Below are 22,951 nucleotides of genomic sequence, written 5' to 3' on the forward strand. Positions count from 1 at the left end.
TTTCCCACAAATAGAGCTTTCTTTTGGTGGTGTTTGATCACCTGTGCGATTTTTATTTTTTGCGCTATAATGAAAAAAAAAGCGACAATTCTGAAAAAAAATATATATATTTTTTACTTTCTGCTATATAACATTCCCGATAAAAAAAAAAATCAAATTTTTTCCTCATTTTAGGCCAATTTGTATTCTGCTACATATTTTTGTTTAAAAAAAAAAAACAAAAAAAAACAATAAGTGTATATTGATTGGTTTGTGCAAAATTTATCGCATCTACAACTAGGGTAAAGATTTCTGTCATATTTATTTATTTCTTTTTTATTAGCAATGGCGGCAATCAGCGATTTTTAGTGGGACTGGGACCAATCAGACACCTAACTGACAATTTTTATACTTTTGGGGGGACCAGTGACATTACTACAGTAATCAGTGCTAAAAATTTGCACTGTTACTGTAATAATGACACTGGCAGGGAAGGGGTTAACACCAGGGGAGTTCAAAGGGTTAAATGTGTGCCTAGAGGGTGCTTTCTAACTGTGGGGGGATGTATTTACTGAATGAACACAGAGACGTGTGTTCCTAAAAAAGAGGAACACAGGATCCCTGTGTTCATTACTGACAGAACAGCGGTCTGCTGTGTTTGCAATGGCAGACCGCTGTTCTGTCTCCACGGGGAGCGATCGTGGGTGCCCACACGTGTCCCTACTCGAAGCGACGTACAGTTACGTCATTTCGTGGGACAGAGCTGACCTGCAGCAGTATATGTACTGCTGGCGGTCGGCAAGTGGTTAAAGTGTATGTAAATCTTAATACCTTTCACAAGGTCTGGATAGGGCAAAATACAAAATGGAATCAGTGCAGTGGCTGATCAGCCTACACTGGGCAGTGAGAGGACCAGTTACCCTACTGCAGCATCCACAATTGTCCATTCCTCTGCACAGGAAATGGTAAAACAGAATGTCTCTGAAGGATGCCTTTTATAGAGGATTAGATGAGAATACTGCTAAAAGGTAAATTGAGGTAACATTATTACATGATTTATATCTGCCTAACAGTCTAATGAATATAGATTTTTCCCAGAGTGGGGTTTAGGATCTATTAATCTTCAAAGCAGAACTTCAATCCAGCTCTAAATTCAGATAAACCATCCTCTTCTGCAAAAAGCCAAACTGAGTGTTATTTTTAAGCTTTATTAACAAAACAGGGTGTGTAAAACTACTGAGAAATACAAATACAGATACATATAATCAGTATACAGAAATACAATGAATAAGCTAGGCTGTAGAGGGCGATAAGCAATTCTCGCCATCGATGCTGCGTTTAGGGATGCAAGCGGATGCAAGTTTTAGTCCAGCACATGCTCTGATAGCTGGTTCCTTCTTTCAGTCTCTAAGATGGAGTCTGGGTTCCCAGGATACACCTGCTTCTGTTCCTTAGACTGAAGAATGATGGGAACTTTTGTTAAAGGTGAACAGTTTCTGCAAAAACAGTAAACTTACCACTGGCTCCATCTTGTGGTCAAATCTGATATTGCAGGCCAAACAACTTAATTAATATCCTGCTGGAGGCAGAACACACCTTGTTCAATGGCTCTGACCCCTGCATGCCGCCATTATGGAACATGAACAGATGCACACATGGGCTCTGCCCAGCCTTTGGGTCCTGGCAGAGATTATCAGTGTATCTGCACATTTGCTGTGGAAATGCTACATATGTGCAAGGACAGGAAAGGTTTCCAGCTTCCCCATTGGTGGTCTTTGTTACAAATCACACGTGTACAGATACTGGGTACCCTGTGCATGTGTACCAAGGGGCACTCTCAGAATCTGAGCCCAGCTCCACATCTGTGCACGTGATGGAGGCCATGACAAAGCAGAAGAGAAGATAAAAAAAGACTTTCCATTTCTTGGACAGTTAGATTGAAGCTCTGCTTTAGGAATGTTTACTATATATCTGTGTGGCTGCCAAAAGCTCTTTCCTAATAATATTTTCCTAATATTTCCAGAGCACAATATTAAACTGCTTAAACTGGCTCTGTATCAATTGTCCATGGCCCAGATGCTTCCAGAGATGTCATTTCAATAGAATTCCAGTGAATGCAGTGCACATGGCAAAGCCGGCTCATGCAGTGTATTTGTTATTGTTCTAGCTTAGGCATTCTTCTAGAGTCCCGTCTCCTTTGTTGTTCTACGCCGCTAAAGTCCTTTCTCCACAGCTTTATTTTCTCCTATGACTTAAGGAAAACAAATCAAAGATGGGATCCAGGTGTGAAAACAAAAACACATGGCAGATGTCCAGCTATTGTTATTAAGACTAGGCTCAAAGCACAGTACTGTCATGCAGTCCAAATTTCAAGGCTTTCAAGGAACTTCAAGGAAATCAAATGAGCATAGTACCTATGAAGTCTGCTTTCATTACGTACACAGTTAATGGCAGGATGAGTCAACTTGAAAATGTATTGCAATATATGCAAGCCAAGAATCTCTGTTTTTTTTTTTGCAAAGTATGCTTTCAATGAATATTGAAAAAAAAAAAAACGATATATATATATATATATATATATATACCAAAAAAGACCAAAATCAACATTTTAATCAACATTTTGATGAGGCACAAGCTCGTCTTCCTCAGGAAGACGAGCTTGTGCCTCATCAAAACGTTGATTAAACCGTCATTGTGCGTTCACCTTTCAATAACCGTGAGTGCCGCTCCCTTTTTTGGTTTATATGCACTACAGTCTCTGCTGCGCCCATTTTCTATCCCTGATTTGTGTGTGGTGGCAGCCATAGAATATTATATATATATATCTATATATATATATATATATATATATATATATATATATATATATATATACTCACCTACATTGCTACCTTGTTGTGGTGATGCAGCTGTACCCGCACCGGCTCTAAGACCATAAACTGAGTGATCATATGACCACTGCTCGCTCAGTTCTAGGTCTGCCCTGAGCAAAGAGTGGTGAATGTGTATCATGCTCTCTGCTCTGCCCCTCCAGCGCTCATTGGAGTGCCGGGCTGGGGAGGTGACAGGAGCCGCTGGTTAAGGGTACAATGAGAGGCTGAGCCAGCTGCTCATCTGGTGTCTGGGTAGATCCCGACGGATCCCGCCATTATTGTTGGCTCTGTGGCATCAGCCACCGGTGGTCTTTAGCCTGCTGATTCTGGGTCACAGAAGTGTACAAGTAAGTGCACTCCTGTGAACCATAAGAGAAGTAGGGCCAAAAAAGCTTTGGCTTTGCTTTTCTTTTAAAATATGTAAGGGTGTATAGCAATGTGCATAGGGTTAATTGAGACTCTTTTATGTTTATTGCAAGAATAGTTGGTTGTCCAGCATAGTTTCCCAATGTATGTGTGGAATTTAAGGGGGGATGAAGCAATTTTTCTGCACAGGTAGCTGCTGAAGTCTTTGCATGCCATTGCTAATTAGCCTCTCAGGTATAAGGCATTAAAAACTTGACACACAATAATATTTTAAGGAAGGGGTGTCAAACTAAATTTCATCATGGACCACATCAGCATTATGGCTGCCCTCAAAGGGCCGGTTGTATTTGTAAGACTAAATATCCAGAGCACCCCACCCCCTTACATCATATGTTAAGAGCCCCCCTCCATCAGAAGTCAAGAGTCCCCCACCCTCACTTACATCACAGTGCAAAATCAGAAATTGCAGGGTCTGAAGGAGGACCAGAGGAAGGCTGGAGTCAGCGGCTGGAGGCTGCTGAATGCTGAGATCAGGGAAGGCGGAGATGTGGGGTGCTGCAGATGCACAGAGAGGTGCAGAATCTGTAGGAGGTTTTCTATCCTCCTCTCTGCTGCAGACTGCTGTAGGAGCAGAGACAAGCCTCTCCATGGCTGCAGGGAGATGTACATGATCTGGTGGAGGAGTTCTGTCCTCCTCTCTTCTGCCTACTGCTCTGACAAGTTGGGGGCAGAGACCATGGCCACATAAAATGGCTGACAGGCTGGATTCGGCCCGTAGGCCTTGTGTTTGACACATGTATTTTAAGGCTTCTGCAGTTGAATGAATCATGATTAATATCTCTGTGGGCTCCTACTTTTTTGTGCATATGTAGGAAAGTCTGTCACTTTTCTAAAATATCCCAGCATAGCAGAACTATGCTACATAATAAAAGCCGTATGTCTTTATGGAAGTTATAATAGGAGTTTCAAAGATAGCTGAAACTTGTACCTAACATTATTTACAAAGAAACCTGAAAAATTCTTGGAATGACAGATGGTCTGTTTTCTCTCTAAAGTCAAATAGACCATACTAAACTTGTCATTAGAGGGATTAAGTTCTTCTCACAAATGAAGTGCAACCGTATATTCTCAAAAGGTTTATAAGGCTGTATGTGATAGACATATGGACACAGGTTCAAGTGAAGAAAACTCACAGGAAGTATCTATCCTACAATCATCGTTCAAACAATGGCATGCAGGGCATATTTTCCACAGAAAAGAAGTCAACTATGAAGTTCATTTTAGGTAAAACAAGTGACTGGGAAGTGTTTTGCTAGAAAAAAAATGACTGGTTTGAGCTGAGTGAGGCATTGTTTGATCTCCCGATGACAATACCAGGCTGAGGTCTCCAAGCACCTCCATCTCTTTTCGGTTTCTTCATCCAGTCAATCAGCGATGTCAAAGCCAATTCAGGGGAGACGGCATTGAAAACTGCCCCATTACTTCCTGGATACTGATAGCAGTAACTTCCCTATGGTGTCCAGAAACTGATTAAAACGTTTCAGCTGGAGTTGAGCTTTAAATTATATATTTTAAAAGTTATATTAATGATAAAAACACATAGTCCACCTTTTGCAAAAATGTAATAAATGCATCTACATTGGTAAAAATAAGAAGTTGCATTTATAACATTTTAGCATTTATGCCTGAAGAGCACTGGATCGGCGACCACGGGTCATTGTGGGTACAATTAATGGATTTCTGCATTGTTTACCCCCAGGTCTGTATAGAAGAACACACCTTATGTTATGAGGCTGGTAGTAAACAATGGACTACAGATACAGTGATGTCATTGCACTCGTCCCAGTACGATCTTCCTTTGCCATGGTAGCAGATCGGACTTGTAGTCTTCAAATGCACAGATAGAATAACCATGCTAAATTAAAAGAAAAAAAAAACAACAGGATGCTATAGGAAGAAGCTCATTGCAATTCAGGTAAGTAGAGGAGATGTTTGAGGTTGGAGCACTGTAGGAATGAAACCATATTTCAAGTCAAGAAATATAGGTTTGCCATGAAACATGGTTAGAAAGGTAAATAATGCCTTTAAGATGTTTATTGCTAAGATTCAGTTTTAGGGTCTATTCACACCTGTCCCCAGACTCAGCACTACTGAAATTCCTGCCTAGGCGCTGTGCAAGTCACAGAGGCAGGTGCAGCAGCTACCCAGCCTCTGACTCAGAGTCTGTTAAAGTGCAGGTTGAGCGTCAACGAGCACAGCACTGTCGACCACTGCACCTGACTGTGTGACAGGCACAGTGGCCATGCAGAAAACTCTACCCAGTTACACTGAGCCTGCACTTTTAACAGGGCTAATGTCACTGAGCTGAGCAGGGCTACCATCAGGGGGGACAGCCCATACACATGTAGGGGGCCCAGGGATTCTGAGGGGCCCGGCCACCCAGGCCCCAACCAACGAGATTGAGTTGTTGTTGTTGTAGTAACTAGAAATTGCTAAAGCAGGGCGGCCGCAGAGTAAACCGATGCAGCCAAAGGGATGTCTCTGCTGGATTGGGCTTTCTCTTTGCTGAATATTTGAGACCATCTCTTTGCTGGATTGGGATGTCTCTTTGCTGAATATTTGGGGCTGTATCTTTGCTGGATTGGATTCATTACACATTGGTTGTCAGGCCCAGAGGGGCCCAGGCCTAAAGCTGTCTAAGGGGCCCCAAAATTTCTGATGGCTGCCCTGGAGCTGAGTGAGTGTGAAGGGAATGCTACCACCTGAGGTTGCCATCTTTGCTGCAGGGGGATAGGATACCCTCTGCAATTGACTGGTGTGAATGGGCCCTTAGTGATAATGTTAGGGTTTATGTTTATTTTAAGTGTTATAGTTCATATTTTGCAGTTTAGGGTGATTTAGGTTTTTTTTTGTTTTATGTACCAAAAGCAGAAAAATTAAGAAAGAATTAAGAAAGATGGGTAGCTATGTACAGTCCTTAGATGCCTGAACATACTTTCATGTAGAGTCTGGAGTACCCCAGGAGCCCTGAAAACTGGGGCACCCTAACAAACAAATCTCAACTTTTCTCTTGTTGAGGGCTGACTTATCTCCTTTTACTTTCTGAAAAGTTCTGCAAGAGTGATGTCAGAAGCATGACATCATGGCATAACAATAGGACTCAAATTTGCAGCGCCTTGAAAAAGTAATAGTACTCCTTGAAGTTTTACACATTTTATCATGTTACAACCAAAAACGTACATTTATTTTATTGGGATTTTATGTGATTGACTAACACAAAGTGGCACATAATTGTGAATGGAAGGAAAATGATAAATGATTTTCAAATAAATTTACAATTTGATTTACAAATAAATATCTGAAAAATGTGGCATGCATTTGTATTCAGCCCCCTTTATTATGATACCCCTAACTAAAATCTAGTAAAACTAATTGCCCTCAGAAGTAACCGAATTAGTAAATAGAGTCTACCTGTGTGTATTTTAATCTTAGTATAAATACAGCTGTTCTGTGAAGCCCTGAGAGGTTTTTATGAGAACCTTAGTGAACAAACAGCATCATTAAGGTCAATGAACACACCAGACAGGTCAAGTAAAAGCTGTGGAGAAGTTTAAAGAAAGGTAAGGTTATAAAAAAATGTCCCAAGCTTTGAGCATCTCACAGAGCACTGTTCAATCCATCATCTGAAAATGGAAAGAGTATGGCACAACTGACAAAACCTACCAAGACATGGACGTCCACCTAAACTGACAGGCCGGGCAAGGAGAGCATTAATCAGAGAAGCAGCCAAGAGGCCCATGGTAACTCTGGAGGAGCTGCAGAGATCCACAGCTCAGGTGGGAGAATCTGTCCATAGGACAAATATTAGTTGTGCACTCCACAAATCTGGCCTTTTATGGAAGAGTGGCAAGCCATTGTTGAAAGAAAACCATAAAAAATCCCATTTGCAGTGTGCGAGAAGCCATGTAGGGGGCACAGCAAACATGTGGAAGAAGGTGCTCTAGTCAGATGAGACCAAAATTGAACTTTTTGGCCTAGAAGCAAAAAGCTATGTGTGGCGGAAAATGGACACTGCACATCACCCTGAACACACCACCCCCACTTTGAAACATGGTGGTGGCAGCATCTTGTTGTGGGGATGCTTTTCAACAGTAGGGACAGGGAAGCTGGTCAGAGTTGATGGGAAGATGGATGGAGCCATATACAGGGCAATCTTAGAAGAAAACCTGTTAGAGTCTGCAAAAGACTTGAGACTGGGGCAGAGGTTTGCTTTCCAGGAGGACAACAACCATAAACATACAGCCAGAACTACAATGGAATGGTCTAGATGTGCAAAGCTGGTAGAGACATACCCAAAAAGACTTGCGGCTGTAATTGCAGCGAAAGGTGGCTCTGCAATGTATTGACTCAGGGGAGCTAAATACAAATGCACGCCACACTTTTCAGATATTTTTAGTAAAGCATTTTGAAAATAATTTATCATTTTACTTCTACTTCACAATTATGTGCAACTTTGTGTTGGTCTATCACATAAAATCCCAATAAAATACATTTACGTTTTTGGTTGTAAAATGACAAAATGTGGAAAATTTTAAGGGATATGATTACTTTTTCAAGACACTGTATATAAAGCAAAAAACCCTAATCTGGCTCCGATTGGTTGTTTTAAGAACCATAACAAGAACCCCTGTTCTTTAGCCAAGTTGCAATGTACATGTGAGTGGGTTACAGAGGGTGCTGGCAGACTCAGCCAAGGAAGATATCTTACTATATGTCACCCTCAGTGAGACATATACCCATATACTGTATGTGACACATTATCTGTTAGGTTTAATGCTTCTCCCTAACTGTTTATGTTTTAATGTCATTCAATTTAACTATGTATGTCATCTTTTATGTGGAGCTGCACAAAATGTTGGCACAATATTAATCAATATAAAAATAATACAGTTTAATTTGTTTCTGGTGTAGATCATCATGATCCATAACTGAAGCCTTGGCATGAGCAGAATTGTCTTCAGAACTGAGGCTAATTTTTAAGAAACAGAGAATATTTGTGGGAGGAAATGGCTGGGGGAATGATAAAGGAAAATTACTAGCTTGCTATAAAAAACACAGTGTCGTGTTTCAGACTTAGAAGCTTCAGCCCTTCATAGACGACAGAGCTTTAATTTAACATAAACTTACTTTACTGTCAGCTAAAAATGTTGACCTGATAAAGATTAAAGAAACAATATGTGTAAGAGTTCCGTGTCTTATAGAACATGCATAGTAATCATTGTCAGAACCATCAATGATTAATTAATTAATTAAATAGACACAAACCAATATGCAATATTCCTTTCACCCCGTACATTTGATAGTAAGTTATATTCTCAGTAAACAAAAAAATGAAATGGGAAAAAATAATGTTTACTTGTGAATTTAACTGAATATCAGATTCCAGAAGTTTTGTTTAACAAGTTTAGAGCTTCTAGTGTATAACCAGTATAGTAAATAACATCTGGAAGAAAATAAATCAGCTTACCAGAACAAGTTATTATTCCAGGATGCATACGGAATGCACATGTAAATCTTAACTGTTTTTTGGCTTCAGCGTTCATATTAAAATCCAAGAATATAACTCACTGCCACAGTGTCAAAGTTTCATGTATGTCCAAAATGTTCTACTTTACCAACAAAACTGTTACAGCGTTGCATACTGAGAAAACCCACAACAGATAATTCACTAAAGAAGTACATTTTGCACTCAGCCCAGGAAAACTATTCTCACCTCAACACCTCAATCATCCAGCCATTGTTCAATAGAATTTCCTTTTTTTTTTTAAAGTACTCTTGTATATGATTGGGTATCAAAATTGAACACAGTATTTTTTATTATTTTTTTTATTTATTCTATACATATATTCCAGGTACACCAAAATGCTCTCTGTATGGAACCAGTGGTCTCATTACATAGGCCTGACATGCCCTCTACTAAGTCAGAAGTATAGCCCTGTGTTTAGCAAAGCTCATGTCCTCCGATGTTTGGAGAGCTTTGGCTCCAGACTGCTTCCCCAAAGACAGCAAAGATCCCACTCTGCAGCTGCTGACATGGGACATCTTTAGCTAAGATAAAGTGTAGTATCTGTTCTTATCAGTGATCCAGTGAGAGCGCTGTGCTGTCATCTGACCTGACCAAGGTTGGGTGGTGGCTATGCAAACCTGCTGGAGTGATGGGGGTTTGGAAGGTTAGTACCGACTGGAACAGAAACCAGGGTGCTCACAGGCAGTTGAGGCACAGGAGTGATTCCCCCAGGAAATCTGGAAGAGCCCATTTCCTCCTGCTTTGAACGGTCTACCTTGTCTGGCCAGAGGCCGGGAGGGCAGAAGGTCCACGATGTCTGTGCCCCCCCTGGGAATGGTCACCCTAGCGGTGCTCTTAGTAACACTTGGGTGTGGGACCCCATGGTGTGAAAGGGCACATGGTAACAGCCACCAAATCTGCTTTCCTTTTGCACTGAGCCTTTTAGGGCCTAGCCTTTTGGCTAAGTCCGAGGGCAATTTTTGTCTACCATGCCTCAGGGCCTAGGCCAATGCACATTCGACAGGGTAACCTTTTTATTTACTATTTATTTTCTCCCACATTTGTCACTCTTTCACTTTTGTGTGTGTTTTTCTCACGGATGTTTTCCCTCGGGCTTACCTTGACGTCTAGGGAGAGGATGTGTGGGCCTCAGGTGCCTTCCTCCCCTGCCTCTGGGGGGGTCTCTCTTCGGGAGAGCCCTTGACTAAATAATCGGGGTTGGCTTTGGCTGCCTAGAAGAACAGGGTCTAGGCGGACAATATAAACCCTTTGTCCCTGTCAGGTGCCTTGCCCCCCGGGAAATCAGGGTAGAGGTCCTACTCCTTGAGGGGGTAGACTAAAATCACACCCTAAAGTGAACTTTTTAGTGTTTGTTCACATGCATGTTTTTTGTTCACTTACGGATTTTTTCGTTGTAGGTTTTTGCACCACCGTGGACTTAATAAACAAAAAAAAATGCTTTTCTACTGAGGATATGGCTGATTGAAAAAAAAAATGTATGACTTTGTACACCTTTTGTTTTTAACGTACCTGAAAAGTATTTAGCTAATTTAAGCCTAAAGTTCAACTGTGCATTTGAGTATATCTAAAACCAAAACTTTTTTTTCCATTTTAGATGAACTAGAGAATGGTTAACACCAATGGCATTTTTTTCATCTGTGGACCATTTCAGACTCCCATTCACTTCCTTTCCTGTAGATTAACAATGATTATAACATTCCTCTATAGATCTACTTGTACAAATTACACCAACTTGATTCACATTTATTTTCAAATTTAAAAAAAAAAATCCTATACATTTTCACTTTATAAGGGTTTTACAGACTTCAAAATATATGCTAAACAGCTGTTAACAATCTTTATTCTGAAAGAATTTAAATCTACATTTGCACAAAAAATGAATCTCAGCATGTTAAAATGTAAACACACCTCAAAAAGGGATGCATATATCACGCACAAATGAAATATAGATACTTTAAACAGATATGACCTTTTTACTGTGGAAGTCAACCTGCCTATATAAAACATATACATTTAAATGTATTTATTTATTTCTATTGCTACAAGGCTACACTGTGCAAGAATGTGAGTTAGGGACCTTGGATTGTAAGCTCCTCGAGGGCAGGAACTGATGCGAATGTACAATGTATATGTAAAACGCTATATAAGTACCTGAAATAAAAAAAAAAAAAAAATACCCTATTGGGAAAACACTAATTTGTATGAATTTTGCAAAACACTCAAGCTAAAGGGATGAAAGTTCTTTGCTCTTTACATCAAATTATTAATTTTGGTGTAAGGCTGCAAGCAGCTTAAAGTACAGGCCACCCAGGGGCCAGGCCTTTATCCAGTTCCTGTCCTAGGTGCCTAAAACTACAGCTTTGCAGGAATGTCGCAGCATGACCTAATTCCATACCACTGGCCCTAACTCACTTGCAGGTTCCAGTCACTTTTTCGGCCAATAGGCTTGTTTAGGAACACACTTCCACTTAGCATGTTGCAAGGCCTCGCTTTCTCTGTGGTGCAAGATCTGCTCCATAGGTAAGCCCTGTCTCATATCTGAGAACCATATGTTCTTTGTTATTTGCATTTATATTTACATTAAAGCTGTAAGGCTGTAAGAAACTTGAAGGGTAGGCCACCCCAAGGCCCAGGCTTTTTAGCCAGTTCCCAGCCTATGTGCCCAAAAGTGCAGCTTTGCAGGGATGGAACAGCTGGCCCAACTCCATCCCACCAACTCTAACTCACATAAAGATTCTAGTCACATAAAGATTCTAGCCAATAAGTCTGGTTAATTAGCAAGCCCTGTCTCATATCTGAAGACCGTTTTACAGTATCCCAGAAATCCTGTTGAGTGTTCCTATGGAATCTGCTCAGCCACTCCATGGACAGATCCACCATCCACTACCCACTCCTGACCTGAGCTGACTGCTACAACAGTCCCAGGTATAGGCTTTGCTCTCAGCCTCCTTGAGGCATTCTCCTGTACCTCACCAAATACAACATAATTAGGTGTTTGGCTTTTTAAGTGCTTTACTGAAAGCAATCCTAAAACAGGTCTATATCAATGGATGCCACATCACTGATAAAAAAATAGTTTAAGCCTCAACAATAACAGTTTTTAAATACTGGTGTAGCTGCTAGAGGTGCTGTGCTAAATGAGCAAAAAGGGATTGCTGTAGGTCTACATGCTGTGTGATGTTCTTAAATGTATAAAGCTGACCCTTTATCAACTGAAGTATCTCATCTCTAATTTCCATACAGGTCACTAGTCCAATTGCTCATAAAAAGGAGCCCACCAAGGGGAGAGCATGTGAGCTCCTGGCACTACATAATGTCTTCCCTCTTGATCACACCACCCAGGAATCATCTGTCAGCTCTGCCTGATCCTGGACTGATCACTTAAACTTACTGGGAATGTGACAGGGAACACCGAAATCAAAAGGCTTACAGAGGAGGACAATCCCCTATACAAACTTTCTCAAATCATAGAAGATGCTAAATATAAATTTCCTGATGCATTTCTTGGAAGTCCAACTTCTTTAGAGGAAGATATTAGCAAACGAATAAAGTAAAAAATTTGAAAAATCTGACATAATGTTATCATATACACATACAGTATATGAAATGCAAAAGTGAGAGAGTCAACATGCAGCCGCAGCCCAGGGTTGTGGGGATAAGGCCCATTTTAAGAACACGTAGCCTGGTATGGTTCAGGAGGCAGGGGGCACTTGCTTGCCCCCCCCCTTTCCTGGCCTGCCAGACTGCATGCTTGGATAAGGGTCTGGTATGGATTTTGTGGGAGGACCTCATGCCTAGGGAGGACCCCACGCCACATTCCCCCAAGGTCCTGGCTTGGACTGGGAGGGGAACCTCACGCTGTCTTTTTTTTTGCATTTTTCTTTTGCTGGCAATGGTATTGTATTGCCGGCAATTTAAATGTCATTTAATTCAATTTTTTTTACTTTAGAAATATCACTTTTGCTGCAGTATGTTCTGTGCGTGCTACAGATGCACATGGGGCCTGGTATGCATTGGGTAGGGGGGGGGGGGGGCAGGCTGTTTTTTTTTTTTCATAATTTTCTATTGTTGGCATGTTTTTTAATATCCAGCTTTCAGCGGGTAACCTGCTGACAGCTGATGAGTCATTCGTTGTTAAGGACTAAGCGGTCAGGTTCCAAGCCTGCTCCATAGCAACAAACTCAATGCAGTAAATTACCACATGAAAAAATGCAGTAATTACTCTTTAATCGAACAAATACTGCGTTTGTTATTTAATGCAAAATTCTTAATGAATTGCACTTTCAGAACTGTTTTACTGCAAGAGTAATTTTACCGCATTTTATTAGCCATTATTTAACTCTTAATGAATTGACCCCTACATGTTTAGAGAACGACATCCCCAGCAAACAGCAAATCAACAATGAGACCTCAACCTGTTACTTCAGCCATCCAATAGTTGTTCTTTTCTAATAAGCTGCTTTACTCAGGAACTGTCATTGGAGGGTCACTTCCAGAATGATCATTGGCTAATAACGATGGCTATGGGTGAAATCCAGAGGCTGCAGAGAGGTTTTGTACTTAGTGACTTCTGTTTCTCCTACTGTACCTGACTTAGTAATGGACACTAAGGGGTTGATTTACTAAAACTAGAGAGTGCCAAATCTCCTGCAGCTGTGCATAGTAGCCAATCAGGAAGCTGACTGTTTTCTGTGCAAAACTGCACCAGATTTTGCACTCTGCAGTTTTAGTAAATCAACCGCTAAGTCTGACAGTCTCAGTACAGATCCATGTTCATTCCAGCAGCGAATAGATGCCCATTTCCTGGAAAACTGGGCAACATGATGCTGGCCCAGGGCAGGGTACCCCACAGTATGTATTTAAAGTGGCTAGAAAGTCTATTAAGGTTTGCTTAATATAGAACCTTCGCTAGCAACAGAATATTCTGACATTTATTTTTTAGTGGACATGCCTCCTTATAGGAGCCAGTGTACAGAAACACAAATTAATTCCTCCAACACATCCCAATGTCATTGCGTGTGGTGTGTGATTCAGCGCATCTCACAGCCCCCCACTTTTTTTTTTACAAACTTTATTTGAAAAGTACAAAAGTCACAAGCATTCATCCAGGCTGCACACATTTTCCTCATAGTTTTTTAATTATTTTTATTTTAATTCTTTATTTTAAGGTTTTTCAACATGACAGGGCAGAAAAACCAAATTCGCCAACATAATACAGGCATAAAGACCCCAAGGAGACCAAGTACATACACCCAATTTTCTGTAGGCAATATAACTTAAAGGGGTTGTAAAGTCAGGACTTCAGCATGCAGCAGCCTCCCCACCTAACACTTACCTGAGGTCCTGCTTTGTCTAGCGATGTCCACAAGTGTCTCGTCCCTCTGAGACTCTCCCTTCTGAATTGCTCCCACTGCTGTCAATCAAAGTCGGTTAGCCAATCAGAAGAGAGAGACAGGGACAGGGCTGGGCTGGGCCACAGCTCTGTGTCTGAATGGACACAGGGAGCTGTAACTCGGCTCGGGTGCCCCCATAGCAAGCTGCTTGCTGTGGGGGCATTCACCAGGAAGGAGGGGCCAGGAGTACAGAAGAGGGACATGGGAAGAGGAGGATCCAGGCTTCTCTGTGCAAATCCACTGCAACAGAGCAGGTAAGTATAAAATGTTTGTTATTTTTATAGAATAAAAAAAACAAGACTTTACAATCACTTTAAGTATACAAGATACCTTTCCACCTCTCCTCAAAATTAAACTTGAACAGGCAGTTTGGTGGTCAGACTCCTGCCCACTTCTAAAGCAGTGTAGAAAAAGAAACTGAATGAGAAGAAATTACAGACTTGTAAGAAGGGGAAGAAGAGAGGAAGCAAGAGAAAGAGAAAGGAGAGAAAAAGGGGCGTGGAGGGATATCTCTGTACCACATCATTCATTTTTCAGTTGCAAAAGTGCAAAAGTAGGCCCACCAGCGCAAGCAATGCCTTCTATTCCTGAGAACATGTAAACATGGTCCAGTAGAACCATGTGCACCTGAACTTTTCTTCTTTTCCTTTAAGAGTAGCAGTGATGTTTTCCATCTGGTAAATTTCGTAAACTTGGAGAACCATAGTGTTAGTGACTGGGAGGTCTCCTGTTTCCAGAGAGCAGAAATGTATGCCTTAGCTGCTTTCACAAGATGAATCAGCAGTATTTTCTTGTATCTGTGCCTAGGCAAGTGTGAGAAATGTAACAAGTATTTTGTTAGATCAGTTTCTAGGTCAAAGTTCATCAGTTGTTTGATGATGGTCCTTACCTAGGACCAAAAGCTTGTTTGTCACATGCCCAGAATATATGAAGAAGCAAGCTAACATCTTTCCTGCAGTTCCATCAGCTGTTAGATACCTGGGGGAACATTTTACAGAGGACTGATGGGACTTTATACTATCTGGTCAGGATTTTATAACCCGGTTCTTGGCATTTGTTCACAGTAGAGCAATATTGTGCAAAGTATAAGATATCCTCCTTTTGGTCAGGAGAGAATGTAATCTTGAGGTTGTTCTCCCATTGAAGCAGGAATGGGGGCTGGATCAGGAGTTTGTATGCGGCCAAGACTGCTTGAGAGAATGGTCCAGAGTCCTAACAGAGATGCTCAAAAGGTGATTCTGAGTTTAGAGGGGTACCTCAAGGAGTCTGAAGACAGATAATGATGCAATTGTTGGAGGTCCATCATGTCCTGGGGAGGGTTAAAAATCTTTTGGAGGGATCAGACAGGGTTCAGACCCAAATCACACAAGAAGTCTCCAAGTCTGTAGATGCCAATCACCAAGACTTGCCAGAAGCGTCTATTAGGCACCCTTGTGGGAACCCTGGATTTTCCAACACCAAAATAAGACAGGAAAAGTCAGAGATGAAGTTAGTTAGTCCATAGACATCATAGACCATTGCGCCTATAAGAAGGTGGCCATTGAGATTCAGAATAAGTTCTGCTTGAATCCAGGGCAGGGGGCGTAATGTGATATCTGAATGGGATTGTTCAATTAAACAATATCCATTGGTTGGAGTCATAGTCCCTGCACCAGGATATCACTCTGGATAGGTGTGTCACCTGGTAGTGCTTCATAGGGTCATGGAATGCTTTACCCCCAGGTAGTTTGAGCACAGTAAGGTATTTGTAAGATAAACCACGACAAGAGCATGCCCAAATGAATTGGAGGAATTCCCTATGTAACGCTTTTAGAAATTGTTGTAGGATTGCAGTCCGGAGAGTCTAAAACAGGTATAACCTGCTGGGCATAACAGTCATTTTCAGTATGGCGTTTCGGCTAAACCAGTTTTACATGTGTTTGTGCCGCTGCCATAGGTCCGCTTTAATAGAATTCAGTAGAGATGGAAAATTAGTCCCAAAAATCTTGTCTATGGTCAAGGTAATTTTCATGTCCAGGTATGTGATATGGGCCATTGCCCAATGAAAAAGGAATTGACAGTGTACATTTTCCACACAAGATGGAGGCAAGATAATGTTCAGGGCCTCTAATTTATAAAAGTTGATTTCAAAGTTAGACAATTGCCGATATTTATGCAATTTACTTAGAATGTTTGGGAGAGTCACTCACAAAAGCGTCCATTTTGTGCTTTGCCTGTCTCTTGGGAAAGCCCAAATTATCTGAGTTCTGCCAGATATGGAGCAAAAGGGACTACAGTGTCAAAATTATATAGCTTTGTTGATGCCTACTGCAGCAATAGAAGTAGAAAAAAGAGCAGTGATCCATTTACACATGTTATCTCCTACCACAATATAGGCCAGCATTGCCTGTTGAATCAATCAAATACCTGTTCGGCATTAGCAAGCAAGGAGGCAATCTGTCGGCGTGTGCCAAGTGTATTACGCTGAGGACTCCTCTGATGTTATCTTTTGTCCTTTATCAATGGTACAAAGCCCACTTGATCCGAATAGGTGATAGATTGGAAAAGAGGCTTTAGACAGAATGTCAAGATCTTTGTGAAGACTTTCAGATCCTTGTTCAGAAGTGATGTCAGGCAGTAGTCGGCACACAAGAAAATGTCTTTACCTTCCTCGGGGATCACAGTATTATGCACCTGTAAGAGGTAGGGTCTTGTAGCAGCGAGTTGAAGGTATCAACAAATCACTGGATCAAGAGAAGGGCAAACGCCTTGTTATTATTGCTAGTAAACCCATTGGGCCTGGGTGCATTATGGGGCCTTAGTGACTTGACTCCCGCCAGGAACTCACTAACCGTTAGCAGGTTATTGAGAGAGTCCACCATGTCTGGGATCACCAAATCCGCAAGGTACTCTTGGATCTGTTGCATCTTTAAACTTAGTTATTTAGGGTCCATTGGACCTGGCAGATTATATATTTTAGAGTAGTAATATTGGAACACAGAGTCTATGGCCAATGAGGTGTGACATTGTTTGCCCTTTTTGTCATTCACAAAAGCAATATAAATTTGAGGGACAATTCCCTAAAGGACTGGGCAAGGTGTATACCAGCAACTTGTCATTATTGTGAACGGGTCTGGCGGCTGCACCTTGCCACTCACAGCCACAGCAGGAATTAGAAGATACAATCTGCACCAGCCTAAATCGCCAGAGTGAATGTAGCCTAACCTTTCATATGATCATAAGTTCCATCTAGTGTCCAAAATGCAGTATATTTTCTGATTATGACACAGTTTGGGCACTATTTTACATATTTACCCCTTAGTGTCCTTAGGGTCAGTGCTGTATCTTGGCCTAGGCCAACAAGGCCCAGGCCTAGGGCGGCACTTTTCAGGGGGGAAACAAAAAAGCTGCACCCCCGCACAAAAAAAGAAAAAACAAAAAAGAGCCTACTCCCGCACGAAAAGGGTCCTTGCCGGCTTGTGCTACACTTTTTAGTATATTCTTATGGGGTGAATTGGGCCAGAGGGCAGGGTCCAGGAGGCAAATAAGTATGGCACCCACATAAAGCACTTACACTGCTTCCTGCCAGTATAATACCTGCAGGTGGGGATATTCAGACAGACCGCAGGCCGCCAACCACACTTAATACAACTGGCCCGACGGCCACCAATGCTAATAAGTGTGGCACTGCAGCCTAATGCTCCACCTACGCAACTCTGCCCCCAGGTATGGCAGGCATCATGCCAATAATATAATTTCATTTCTTTAAACATCCTTGTCCTTGAGGGAGCATACTGAATTGCATCATATGCAAATAAGACTTTTATTGTATATGATGGCAATAATATTTTGGACCTGCTCACCTCATATGTACTATCGCAATATGTCACTGGATTAGTAAGATTACTCCAGCCTTATAAGATATTTGGACTTTTGTTTGCTGCCACTAATTATTTCACTTATTTGTATAATGACTATGGAGGGCCTAGTCATTATACAAATAAGTGAAATAATCCTATGATTACAATCAGTGGCAGCAAGCACAAGTCCAAATATCTTAGGGTGCACTAATGGCCACTAATAGGCTGCATTTGTGGCCACTGATGGCGCTGTACTGATGGGCAGTAATGAGGTGGCACTGATAAGGCTGCACTGATGGGAACTGATGAGGCTATGCTGATGGGCACTGATACACTGTGGCTGTGGTCTGTGGTTTACCGATGACAGAACGGGTCAGAAACAGGAAGGGGTGTGGCCTTTACAGAAAGGGGTGGGTCATATTTAAATTAGGGGGTGCACAAGTTTAGTCAGGCCTAGGGCAGCACAAAACCTAAATACATCACTGCTTAGGGTAATATCCTTCTTTGCCAAACTGGCGCTGTCATCAATTTTCTCATATTAGTATACACAAACCTGTTATAACTTTTACTTTTAATGCCCTGTCAATTTCCCATTTATAACAACAATGTCTTATTGGTTACAAGCTCTCTGCTAGACTGTAACGGTCATCAATGCAATAACTAGCTCTGCCAGACTGACACTAATTGATACTGACTGTCATCAACTTTCTCATCTTGGTATACACTGGAAGCTGCTACTACTTTCATTCTTCATGCACTGTCAATACTCTCCATCCTCTTTGTATGTAACAATATCTCACATCTAACAATTTGCAACATACTCTGCTTGCTACATGACCACTAATACAAACTATCATTGCCTGTATACACTACACTATAAAAAAATTTGTAGCTGCTAATTCCTAATCAATAACCTTTCTTTTCAGCTTGAATTAAACCCCAGGATTTCTTTTGGTATCTAGCTTCTTATCATCTTTCTATATGATCCCTACATGCAAATCAGGCATGTTCTAATGCAACACACAAGCCTTATTAAGTGACTTGTTCATTCAATACGTCTAATTCAACTGTTACGTAGGTAATTTATGCATTAATTATTAATTCATGGAATGGTGGGTGATTTTCGTATCTTTTATTATCATGTTTTTAATTATTTGATTTTATGTCAATTGATCATTACTTCAGAATCAACTTGCTGTTCAGCATTTAAAGTAATACTGAACCCAAAAGCAAACATGTATGATATTGCAGCTTACCAACTCATAGATCTGATGGGTGCATTCATTTTCTTTTTTAGACTTTCTCTCTTTAATTTTCATCTGGTGATCCAGCCAGTAAGTCTGATGTTTTTCAAAAGAACACACTCTCCAGCAGAATATATCAGTTACAGAGATGAGACAAACCATTTAACACTAGCAGCTTTTATTTATTTATGTAAAACCTTTATTCTAAGAGGGGAAAAAAACTGTTTGCTGTAACTGCTTGTGTAACTGCAGTGTGAGCTGGAGTTTGGCTTCAATTTGTTAGTGTATCTAAATCTGCTAGTACAACATACATCTAACACTCCCCTCCTCCCCCCACACTAACATTGCTGCTGTCCAAAGGTGCCCCCCTGTGTTCATTCATCCAGAGTGGGGGGCACTCTAATACAGGAGGTGTGTTACTGGACAAATCCAGGGGAAAAAAACATTAAAAAGAAAATGAATGCAGCAACTACATCTCCACATTAAATGACTGGTAAGTTGAAATATATTACATTTCTGGTTTTTGGGTTTAACCACTTGTCAACCTCCCTATAGCCTAATGATTGCTACAGCATGGTCATCCAGTTCTGGGAGGGCATCTAGCGGCACTTTGACATGTGATCAGCTGTGTCCAATTACAGCTCAGCACATGTAAACGAATGCAATTATTGTCATTTCCTTTCCTCAGCGCTGCCAGAGTCTGAGGAAAGGAAAGCCGATAACCAGCGATCCTGTAACAGAGCATACTTACGTTGATAATCAGGGCACTAATCTTCAGTGCTCTGATTATTAGTACAGCCCCAACAGTGTCCATCAGTGCAGAATATCAGTGGCCATTAATGCAGCCTATCAGTTCCCATCAGTGCCCATCAGTGCAGCTTATCAGTGCCCATTAGTGCAGCCTATCAGTGCCCATCAGTGCATCCTCATCAGTGCCCATCAGTGCAGCCTCATTAGCGCACATCATTAACCTTCCTAGCGGTATTCCCGAGTGTGACTCGGGGTAAGATTTTAGTGGCAAAAGCGGTAACCCCGAGCCACCCTTTGGGGTAGCGCTAAGAAGATCGCTGGATGCTGGAAGAGGTTTTACTTACCTTTTCTCCGGGATCCAGCGATGTATGCAGGCGGTGTGCGGCAGCGGAGCTCTCTCCCGATCGTCTGCGAGCCCCGGCTTCCGTCTCCGGCGACGTGACGTCTGCCGGGGGGTGGAACCGGCGGCAAATTCAAATGTAAAATGCACCAAACACACTGATACCGTTCAAAATAAAATAAAATCACATTACATTGCCCCCCAGTGCCCTTTCCTGCAGTTTTAATGTACTTTTATGTAAATATATGTATATATATATATATATATATATATATATATATACATATATATATATATATATATATATATATAGAGTATATATATATATATATATATATATATATAGATATACGTACATATATACACATATACATATATATATATATATATATATATATATATATACACACACACACACACACACACATATATATATATATATATACATATATATGTATATATATATATATATATATATATACACATGTATATATATATATATATATATATATATATATATATATATATATGCACGTAATTCTTGTGAATGAGCAGCCCAAACCAACTGTATACATTATATATATATATATATATATATATATATATATATATATATATATTATATATATATATAAAATATGTATACATAATATATGTATACATATATATATATATATATATATATATATATATATATATATATATATATATAATAAATGTATACAGTTGGTTTGGACTGCTCATTCACAAGAATTACATGCAAAATAATGGTACCGCTTTCAGCACCTAAAATCCAAAAGAATCATACCGCCAGGGAGGTTAAAGAAGAAAAATTACCTATTTGCAAAAATTTTAAAAACAGAAACAAAGAAATATTTTTTTCAAAATGTTTCATTTGTTTAGCAAAAAATAAAAAACCAAGTGGTGATTAAATACCACCAAAAGAAAGCTCTATTTGTCTCAAAACATGATAAAACTTTCAGATGCCCAGTAGACAAGTGGTTAATACTGCTTATATTACTGTAATAAAACAACTGTGTGTACTTTTTGTTTGTAGTAAATTTGGACCTAAAATTGCCATTTAAATTAAGATTCACTTTGTGGCATTACATACAACCATGTCTGTTTCCTCACGGTATAGATATTACTTATTTTGTAAATCTTATAAATCAGTTAATTTATACATTATACATTTTATACACCAATTAGATTAACACATGCTTTATTCATTCTATAGTTATATGGTGCTTCATATTTGTCCAAAATGTGATGGTGACTATTTACCTTGTAAAACCAACCAAATTAGCATATATTAGCCCTAAGGTTTACCCAGTAAAAATGACATGTCCTGACATCGAACATGTGTACTACAATAGAAAAAAAAAGTCTTTATTGTAACATTTACCCTATGTAAGAAAATTATGAATGTTACCTCCCCTAAAAATTTGATTCCTTCAGCCTTTTCTTTTGTCTAAATTCCCCTAGTTTTTTTAAATATTTTATTTTCTACTGATTCCCTCAGCCTATTTTTTTTTCTTTTCTAAATTCCCCTAGTTTTCTGAAATATTTCATTTTCTACTGATTCCTTCAGCCTATTTTTTTTTTTTTTTTCTAAATTCCCCTAGTTTTCTGAAATATTTCATTTTCTACTGAAAATGCAAACATTTTATATGGAGAGTGCTAAACCTTTGATTGAATACAGGTTTGCACCTCTACTATATTTTTTTTAATATAAAAATGCATCCCGGGACCCACCAGTCCAGCCACCATATGGGCTGTTATCACTGTGCCGCTTCCCTTCTATGCAGATACCAGCCCACATGCCCTTGAGTATTGAAAAAAGTTCCTGCAATGGAGGGCTTATGGAAGGAAAGTAATTGGTTGCCTTCATCCAAAGAAGTGGGACCTATTATTCATGGCAAATTCGCTTGCAGGCTAAATCCAAATTTTCGTTGATAGTGTACCTGTGAGATTCAATGGCTATTGGCAGACAGCTGCTTTCACCTGGTTCACATTCTATTGTATATAGGGTAACTGTGACTGTGGAATGAAGGGTGAATCCTGTTGAATCTTGCTTGGGTAAATCTCTTATAAATCATTTACATAACTGGCCCGTGAATCAGTGATAAATATTTCCAATAATATAGTTTTATAAATTGTGCCGATCATAGTCATTTTTCTTTGCTTACTATGTGCTCTATTTTTCAGAATGTTTATAGAACATTTCGATTAATCCATTTTTGTTACTAAGAGAACTACCAACTTATTTTTATTACATTTTTGCCCTGAGGACACTTGTGCAATACACCCAAAATTTGGGGGATCTCCTCATGGCCTGCTCCTGTCCAATGTCCAATGGAGCACAAGTGTGGCTACATCACAGTCCATTGATACTTTCTCAAGCTCTGTAGCTGAAGGTACGTACCATAGTACGGACCTGAGCTGGAGACATAGTCTGCAGGAGCCAGAGTATTGCACTTAAAATCCACTAACTGCAGTTGTAATGATTTGTAGGCTCAAATGAAAAAAAGTAATAGATGCAATTTTTATGCTTTCATTTAAAATTGTTTGCAAAAGGTG

The sequence above is a fragment of the Pelophylax lessonae genome, assembly GCF_965119305.1.
Source record: "Pelophylax lessonae genome assembly, chromosome: 5".
Classification (NCBI taxonomy): Eukaryota; Metazoa; Chordata; class Amphibia; order Anura; family Ranidae; genus Pelophylax; species Pelophylax lessonae.